Consider the following 10,000-nt stretch of genomic DNA (forward strand, 5'->3'; position numbering starts at 1 on the left):
TGAACTCAATCTTATCTTTTCATCAATTTGTACGCGTACCTTACAAAAGCTTGTTATACAATATAATACAAATGATTTTTCCTTTTTAGTCTATTTCCTCAACCGAATTCCTTTCGTTTAGAAATATAAAGAGGAATGCCCTCTTCATTACTGCACACTGAGTCTCCATTCAACGACGCTGAAGTCATCGATGCATGTGTTTAACACTGACATCTTCTCAGGTGCCGCCAAGTGCCCAGAAAAGCACAACGAGTAACAGTTGTTGTTCTCTCTGCCTCGCCTTCTCCCTCCCTCCCTCCCTCTCTCCCTTCCTCCCTCCCTCCCTCTCCTCCCTCCCTCCCTCCTCCCTCCCTCCCTCTCTCCCTCCCCTCCCTCCCTCCCTCCCCCCTCCCTCCCTCCCTCCTTCACACACACACACACACACACACACACACACACACACACACACACACACACACACACACACACACACACACACACACACAAACACACACAAACACACACAAACACTCACACACTCACACACTCACATACTCACACACTCACTCACTGACTCACTCACTCACTCACTCCCTCCCTCTGTAACTCGATGACGTCCAACAGAAAATGAAAACAGAGTGGGCCTTAAAGAGAAGAACAAACGTTTCAGATGAGTCAAGCAATATCATCTCCACATAAAATATCATACTAGCAATGATGATGGTAATTATAACAATAGTGTAGTAATGATAATATCAATAATACCTGGAGTAGTAATAACAATTGCAACAGTAGCTACATTAATCAGAACCTATCATTTGCTATAATAATGATAATAATAATCATTATCATTATCATTATTATGATCGTTAGTATGATTATTGTTTTTATCGCCATTATCACTACCATTGGTAGTATCATTACGTACATTGATAGCAACAATAACATTAACATTATCAACGATAATCATGGGAGTCGTAATAGTACAGTAGTAGTCGTAATAGTAGTAGAAGTGATAGTAGTAATAACAGAAGTAGTAATAGTAGTGGTAGTAGGAATAGTAGTATTAGTAGAGTAATAGCGGAATAATAGTGTTGGTAGAAATAATAGCAGTAGTAGTATGACTATAAAGATGACAATGACGACGACGATGACGGCGAAGGCAATCACGATGATAACAATAAAAATAATAATAATAACAGAAGAAGAAGAAGCAGAAGAAGATGAAGAAGAAAAAGAAAACGAATAATACAAATAATGGCAATACCATCAACACTGATAACAACTACAATAATAATGGTGATAATGCCAATAAAAATAAGATAATAATAATTGTGATATCAGCAATAATACCAAAAGTTTTAGCGTTAACAATCGTCCAGGCCCAAAAACAATAAAGATATTTAAAATGATAAAAACGTCTAAAGGAGAATTAGTCACAAGTCTAAGTTTTAAAAGCATTTCCAATTCGCTTGCATTTCTTTTCGCTGACCCGGTTAGAGACGAAAAAAAAATGTTTTTACAGACATCAAAACAAACATTACAAATGTTTACAATAAAAACCAACCGCGGTAAATATACGCCCGCGAACACACGACTTCCAACCAGTAATTTCGTTCCATGATTCAACATCGCAAATGACTCCTGTTCCGGAAAATCTGCCTCGCATGTTCGGTTGTAAATAAATGCTCATCCCTTGTTCCCGAAAGTCGAACCTGGCAACTAAATTCATACCGGGAGAAGTACCGGGTCAGCGGAATGAAAAGCAGATGAGTGAGGGCGAGATAGGCCTACTCCTGAGCCTTACAACTTTCCAATGAGGGCGGCGAGACTTTTTTTCCTCTTGACCTACTTCAGAAACTCGCATGTTTAACTTCGCATTTCTCATTAATCCTCAATTCTAAAATTCTAAACTCCTTTTCATAGGCAATAATGCACCTTCCTACTTCAAAGGCTCGTTGTCAAATTCTGACACTGAAAATTCATAACTAAAATATATCTGTTGCAACATGTTTCGTTTCCATTGTAAACTGACAAAGACACAAGGTTCTGCGCTCTTTAAAAGCGAACACCACTTCCTGCTCATAATTTCCAGGTCATAAATATTCAGAATCTATTACGAAAATTGCTTTAATTAGGCTTTTATATATCTTTTTATTAGCGTCATAAATTTATCAAACTATCTTTTTCACAATCGGAGATGGAGACAGTCCATCATCTAAATTAGATTTCCTTAATCCCATTTCGAATTAACACACAAACAAATATCGTAGACTATTCTCGAATGCTCATTGCCAGAAGCGCATTTTCCTTCCTATTTTCAATCAGCTTACCCTCAGTTCAGTTCAGTTCTTACCCTACGAGTGTTGCATGGCACTGTCTGCAGAGTCGACTCCGAAGGAGCACTTTCGCGTGCCTGTTTGGTGCCTCCCCTTCCCCTCACGACGCCCTCATTAATGGCTTATTTACCTTAAAAACTGCCAGACTTTTTTATCGCACGATGATGTACTGTGTAAACCTGTGGTTGCATTACACATTTCTCATTGTTTTGTGTTACCTAGCACTCATATCGACCATTTTATCTCACTGGAATTCAATATACACGCACTAATATATCTTGCCAGACCAAAATACTTTCTGTGTGTGTAGAAGTGACGTGAAGGAAGCGCGGCACTACAAAGGACCAGATCAAGAAGAGGAATGGCACAAAGGGAACTTCCCTTTTCTCTTTTCTAACACATTTTTACTGTCTCTGAACTGGGCTCATATAATTTCAGCATGTTCTTTTATCTCGCTTTCTTCGAAATGCAACCATTTTCTGTGAAAAAAGTTTTCGTTCATGATTAGCTTACTTTCATTTTATTTTCTTGCACAAAGAATTCGATCACATCCTTTGAGAGTCGTGCCTGTATTATATCACGACCACATCCACCAAAAAGAGGTCTCAACGATCTTATGCAAAGGAGCATAATTTCAGGTACTTTGTGGTAGACAAGACGGCACCTGAACCTCTCGCTTTTACCCCCACAATGGCCACAGGCAGGCTGAGACACTCATCTATATATATAACAAAGTTTCACTGATTGTCGGGATGTAAATTACATATATTTATACATTCTAAACTTGTAACCTGTTCATTTACAATAAACACAATTTTACCAAAGGATCTAACACTGAACCCTGATGTTACACTGTAACATACTTGCTAAACCCAGCACCATAATCACTATGCCAAGGCCCTGCTCACACTTGCTCTCAGAATCTTAATCCTACAACTAATCCGAGCCCTAACTCGCCGCTGAACCAGCCTATAACGCCTGTACAGCTACGCCGAAACCCGGGAAACACTTCCGCTTTCCTCATACAGAGATGGTTTCCGTGGCTCTTCGTTAGTTTAATCAGTTTGCCAAGGACTGAGACTCGGACTGAGGAATCTTCTGAGAGGTTAGTTAGTCTGCTGACGACGTTAGGGAATGGAGAACGACACGCCGCCAAGACATCAGTGTAAGGATCCTTTTCATTACACCGGAAACTGTCTTGAGTCCCGCGTCTTAATGATGATCAGCAATTTTCATTCGATCTCGCAAATCGCTAAATCCTCAAGACTAATTCGCCTTTTCACTTCCTCGCTGCCGACATGACCTCTAAGCTTTAAAGCTATCTGTAAGTACAAACTTATTCAGGGATTTATGTAAAGTTTGGGCTGCGACGCCCAAGTTTACCAATAAGCTCAAAGGTAAAGGATGTAACTTACACGTAGGTCTGTGCCTCCCTGCCCTCCCTGCCCTCCCTCGCCTCTTCAAATCGTATGACTGCGAAATTCCCCCTTCAGTAAGTGCTCAATTACCTTCCACTATCTGCTCACCAAAACCCGCTTCAAAGAGAGTCAAATACACCGCCAAGTAATGTTTAGATTCATGCCTTTCATGATGTGAATCAAATAGAATTTTCCTGTTTACTCAGATAATGCCAACACAAATGAAATCCAAATGTGTGCATATAGTTAATACTAAAGTAATAACTTGAATCATTACAAAACTCAAAAGAAAAAAAAGTATATTTCTGAAAGGTTCACTTAATTAGTCTTTCTCCTCCGTAATGGCCTTCGTCTCTTGGGTCATTCTGGCTGCCTTTATTCCAGGCTCTTAATGTTCCCAGTCCTTCGCAACTCACTGTCTCACAGTTCTCAGACCACCAGTACAAACTCTACGTGAATTGCCTACCAGTAACTGTCTTTCACTGCCCTCAAACCATCGCCAATATTACTCAACGGGCAGCATCACTGTGACCGTTCTTGTTTCACTGCATCTCACTGCTAAACACTCGTCTCGGTCTCTGATCACCATCAATGTTCCTCATCTTTGATAAGCATTCATGTACATTGCTCTCGGACTGCACTCTGTTCCCTATTATCACACGCCATCGTCCACTCAGCCTCAGTGAAGCTCTGTCACAGTTTTTCCCAGTGCCTTCTTCTCTCCCTCTCTATTAGCAACGTTTTCCTCCTCGTCTCGACATCGTCCCCGGTATCTCATTATCCACTGTGGTCTCCTCGGGAGCCTCACCATCTCCCTCTGCCTCTCCGTCTGAGCAACAGCTAAAGAGAGGAGAAAAGGGCTTCGTATTCACTGATGGCAAAAGAGGAGAAGAGAGCGACCGCTGATTCCGAGAGAGGGAGAGAGGGAAGTGGGCGAGAGTAATGCGGTTACGACGAAAGGTAGGAAGGATCGGTGACTCAGGATGGGCATTGTGTGGGGGATGCCACGGAGGAAAGGGGGGAAGGGGAGGAGCAGAGGGTTCAGCTCCTGAGATGGGGGAGCGGGGTATGGGCAGCGTGGCTTGTGGTTGAGGTAGGAACAAGTATGCGGTTGATTAAAAAGTTTTGTGGTTACATTATTTATTCCGAAACTGGATTCGCCGCCATTTAGTGGGAGCCTCGTGGATATCATATTTCAGCATTATCAATAATATCCCCCCAAATTCTCTCGCACTTTTTCTATCATCAATTTTCCTCCAGTTTCATAATTTCCCTCTGATTAAACTTTAATGGTGTTCTCTAGTTACATGGTTAAATCATGAGCCACTCTTTATACAAATTCGCCGCCTGGCATCTGCCATCCCCATCTGTTAGAGTTTATTAGTTATTGAACAAAACGAATGAGAGGGACTATCTGTCCGGAAGTAAATGAACTGTTCTCCTAAATGCATAAAACATGACATGAACGAATGCATGGCGAGAAAATACGAGGGAAATGAGTGATAATAATTTGATTTTGAAGGTTGAATAATTCCGAAAGACATAATTTTATCTTTCATTTTTCATCTATTCTAGCCCATGGTCATGATTCTCACTCTCTTCTCCCTCTGCGTCTCTCCATTTCCTTCCTTCGCTTGCTTGCTTGTGTGTTTGCTTCTTTCTTTCCTTCCTTCCTCTCTCCCTTTTTATCTCCCTCTCCCTCTCTCTTTCTCCCTTTCCCTTTCCCTTTCCATCTTCCTCTTTCCCTCTCTCTCCCTTTTCTTCTCCCTCTCTCTTTCTCTATCTCCCTGTCCCTCTCTCTTCCTCTTTCTCCCTCTCCATCTCCCTCTCTTTCTTTCCGTTTTATCTTTCTCTTTTTCTTTTTTTTTTCTCCTTCACCTGCCCTCTTCTCTTTGCCACCTCATACTCCCCTCCCCACCCGGCCCTGCCCTGCCCTCCCCTCTCCCCTCTCACCTCTCCTCTCTCCCCTCTCCCCTCCTCTCTCCTCCCCATTCCGCCTTCCTCCAGAACACAAATAAACCTAATGTGGAGAGTTCTAACAGCGTCACCCGAAACTTGCCGAATAAAGTAATGCAAACATTTTTCTCACATCAAAAGGCGGTAGAGGCTTTTGACAACAACAATGGCGAGGTCTCCTCTGCCCCTGCTGCCAACCTAATGTAATTACTCGACCTGGCGAATCTGCAGTAAAAGCTTAGCCGTTTATACTCAGGCCTCCTCGTGCAATCTAGACTCCTGGCGAGCGGACAGTCGAACTTAGACAAGCTCGAGCAGATAGCGAAGGCGATCCCACACTCTGCTCCTCTTCCCCCTCTCTTTTCTCTTCTCTCATCTCTCTCTTCTTTCTCTAATCCTCTCTCCTTCTCTCCCTCACACTGGGTTGTGACACTAACCTGTAGAGTTATATTTCCGATTGAAAAGGAAAAGGGAAAATAACGCGTCTACTGTTGCTCTGACTGCGGGGTCGGTCGTCAACTCGTTTACAATCTGAAGTGTGTCCTCCTTTGCTTTCCTGCCGATAATAAAATTCGCCTCTCTTTTGATTCCTGATTTAATTAAATAGTCCAGGATACCATGGCAAATTCGCACTATACAAACACTCTTTCACAAACTGCTATGCTAACCTTTCTGTGTTCTCTTTTTCCGTCGGCGTCAGTATCATGGAGTTTTTGTTCTCCTTCGATAGCTTCACAACAATAGTTCTTCCCGTAAGCTTGTTCTTTTTTCCCTTACCTTGAATACCTTCCCCAGTACGCTATCTCTTTTCACCATGGCTTCGTGTCCGCTTCCTTGCATACCCTCCACCGGTTGCCATTAAATAATCAATCCTGTTATTGTCTGTAGTCATTCTATTCTCCAGATCTGCCACTCTACTCTCGCGTCCCCTTCTGCTGACTCCCCTCATCCTCTATTATTTCTCCTCTTGTTAACGCCAATCTCCCTATTCCCCGACTCTTTATGTTCCTGTCATTCACTTTCCTCTCTCCTTCCTTTGCCCCTCCTCGCATGGCTGAGCCTCTGACATTCATCGGACACCTTCTATAGTTTATACTTCCGGCTGGCCAGGAATCTACCTTTTCATATGCTTAAGAGCTTAAGTGTAATCGTCCATGTGAGTAAATTGACAATTAGGTCTTTAAACATTTTGTTGAATTATATCTAAAATATGAATAAAGATCATATAAAAATAACTAAAAGGTAAAACGCGCAAATATACTCCAACGTGACAGAAATCGTTATAAGAAATGCGAAGAACGTTTTTCATCTTTCAACCTGTGAAATAATGATATATCACTGTAAATTCAAACATATAAGTCTACATCTAGTAGGTTATTTCAGAAAAAAAGCATGCAATATTTAGTAAATACAACTAAACGCTCAAAACTCCTGGCACGTGCGTACCTCCAAACATCCTGCCATAAAAACGCCACAAACAAACTTCACACTTGATACCCAGCTCCGGGATACACCTGGTTAAGGATGGTCACCGCGCACGGGGCATGGCGTGAAAAGGGAACCACGGCACGCACGAACACGCGTGAAATAACATGCACAAACGCACACCATCTGTACATTAGTGCGCATTACGTCTGTGAACGTTCGTACTAAACATCTGACACTTCCTTGAGTAAGAGTGTATCTCTGCAGTTTCAAGTCTTCACTCCTGTTTAACGTCAGAAAGCCCTCCGCCCCTCCGCCCGGAAAAGAGAGCAATTAGCCAAAGGAAAGAAAAATCTCTGCGTCGTACTCTGCCGCCTCTTGGCCTCCCGGGGCACCGCCGTTAGCTTCTCAGGAATGCCACTGAAGAATGCCGCGTCGGAAACGGCATGCTACAACTTTCTTCTAAGAGTGTGCATCCGTTTAGGAATGTGATGCGTTTAGAGGCAGCTTCCAACAGGGCACAGCATGAATACTAAGCTTCGCTCACTGTGCAGAGGTGGTTCTAAACCCATCGCTATTCCTAAAACTCATCTAAATCAACGCTTAAACATCAAATTTCTACTGAACCTCCGTCCTGCGGGAGAGACGAAGCCGTCCGTCGCGGCCAAGATAAACGAGCGGACGTAATCCCGAGGAGGCGAGTGACGGCCGCGAGATCAAGGCTGAGCGCTGAACCTCGAGGCATTAACCTCCCGTAATATTCCGTCGGTTCCCGAGATGGATGACGCCTCAGGAGGAACAAAGCGACTCATGTGAAAAAGTATGGCGTCGGGAGTTAATGTATTGTGTCATTAGATGCATTACCCAGCGCTCGTTATGCGTGCTGTATCTGGTAATGATCTTTCTGCAAGTCCAGTCCCTCTCACGGCGGCATTTCCAACAGTAACTATTCCTTTGATAGTACGGCATTTCGATGTTACTTCTAAATTATATATTACTGATCGTTAATTTCGCATTAACACTCCAAAGACATTCAATATAACCAAGGTCTTTTTTTCCAGCAGGGCGACATTCATTGCACAATTTGCACAGACACGTTGAATAACCTGCACTTGCCGTCATCTTTCTCGGCGACTTCCTCGTCCTTGATGCATATATTACGTAAGGTACAGCAAATGCCCATCTGTTTTAAAGCGAAACTCTACTTTTTTATGCAAAGTATAATCCGCCCCCTCTTTTCCACCTGACTTAAAATGTAGCCCCCTCCCCCCCTCCTCACCTTCCCTTCTCCTCAGGAGAGGGGTATAGGCACCCTGTCCATAAGAGAGCCGGGGGCGGCGCGGGCACCATCGTTCCTCGGTTACTTCAAAGTAAGTACCAACTCACCGCCATTACGGCTGCCGAATGGGACCCTCAACTGCCAGCCACTTACCTGAAAAAGAAAATACGGGATTAAATCTACAAATTTCGTGTGGTGTAGATGGCTCTGTAGAGCCACCATATTCGAGTGCACAAGAGGGCTCTCGAGTCGCCAGGGAGAGCGACTTCAATTGATTCAGCGGGAAATATTTAATGAACTTACTCCAGCCTTCGTCTCAGCTGAAAGACCTGGGATGAATGTTATGTAAGCGCTGGAGGGGAATCATTATGTAAATACTGTGGAGGAAATATCTCATACCATCAAGAGACAAAAGCACCTCGACAAAGCTCCGCGATCTTAATGATGGGAATGAATCCGACCCGGGTCGCTCGCGGCCTGATTCACAGAAATGTGTATCAATATGAATATGTATATGTATGTATGTGTGTATGTGTATGTGTGTGTGTATGTGCATGTATATGTGTATGTATATGTATATATATATATATATATATATATATATATATATATATATATATATATATATATATATATATATATATATACATATATATGTGTGTGTGTGTGTATGTGTATGTGTATGTGTATGTGTATGTGTATGTGTATGTTTATGTGTATATGTAATGTATATGTGTATATATATATATATATATATATATAATATATATATATATATTATATATATTATGTGTATGTATGTGTATGTGTATGTGCATGTGCATGTGTATGTGTGTGTGTGTGTGTGTGTGTGTGTGTGGTGTGTGTGTGTGTGTGTGTGTGTGTGTGGTGTTTGTGTGTGTGTGATTGTTATATATATATATATTATATATTTTATATATATATATATATATATATATATATATATATAAACATTTATGCATATATATATATATATATAATATATATATATATATAATATATAATTATATATATATATATATACACATGTGTGTTATGCATATATTATATATATATATATATGTATATATATATATATATATATATATATATATATATATATAATATATATATATATATATATATAATATATTATATATATATATATATATATATATATGTATATGTATATACATATACTTTTGTGTGTGTATATATACATACATACATGCATATACTGTATATGTATATTTATATATATATATATATATATATATATATATATATATATATATATTATATATATATATATAGATATATATATATATATATATTTATATACTTACTTAAAACATATCGCATATTCTAAACATGAGTTTTAGAATATGCATTCCCCGATTAACAACATGTACATATATAACTAGAGCCCTAACATGATGGCAAAGAAGCGACGCCGGCACAGTCTATCCAAAATCTATTGAGGCTCCAATGTGTCACACTTATCCCAACCTGTGGCATTCTCTATCATCCAAACGAGCGTCCTCTCCGTCACACTTCGTTTCTCCATTTTCATTTTCATTTTCCAATTTTCTCTCGTCCTCATT

The 10,000-nt window shown here is 40.8% G+C and overlaps 1 protein-coding gene across 8 annotated transcripts in view; it reads right to left on the bottom strand.

Annotated features, from left to right (window-relative positions):
- LOC122247320 (uncharacterized) overlaps window positions 1–10,000 on the bottom strand; it is a 675,408-nt gene that overhangs the window by 281,757 nt on the left and 383,651 nt on the right. The window lies entirely within an intron of this gene.

This window comes from Penaeus japonicus, unplaced genomic scaffold (genome assembly GCF_977035675.1).
Source record: "Penaeus japonicus unplaced genomic scaffold, GWHDUDI00000001_assembly GWHDUDI00000024, whole genome shotgun sequence".
Lineage (NCBI taxonomy): Eukaryota > Metazoa > Arthropoda > Malacostraca > Decapoda > Penaeidae > Penaeus > Penaeus japonicus.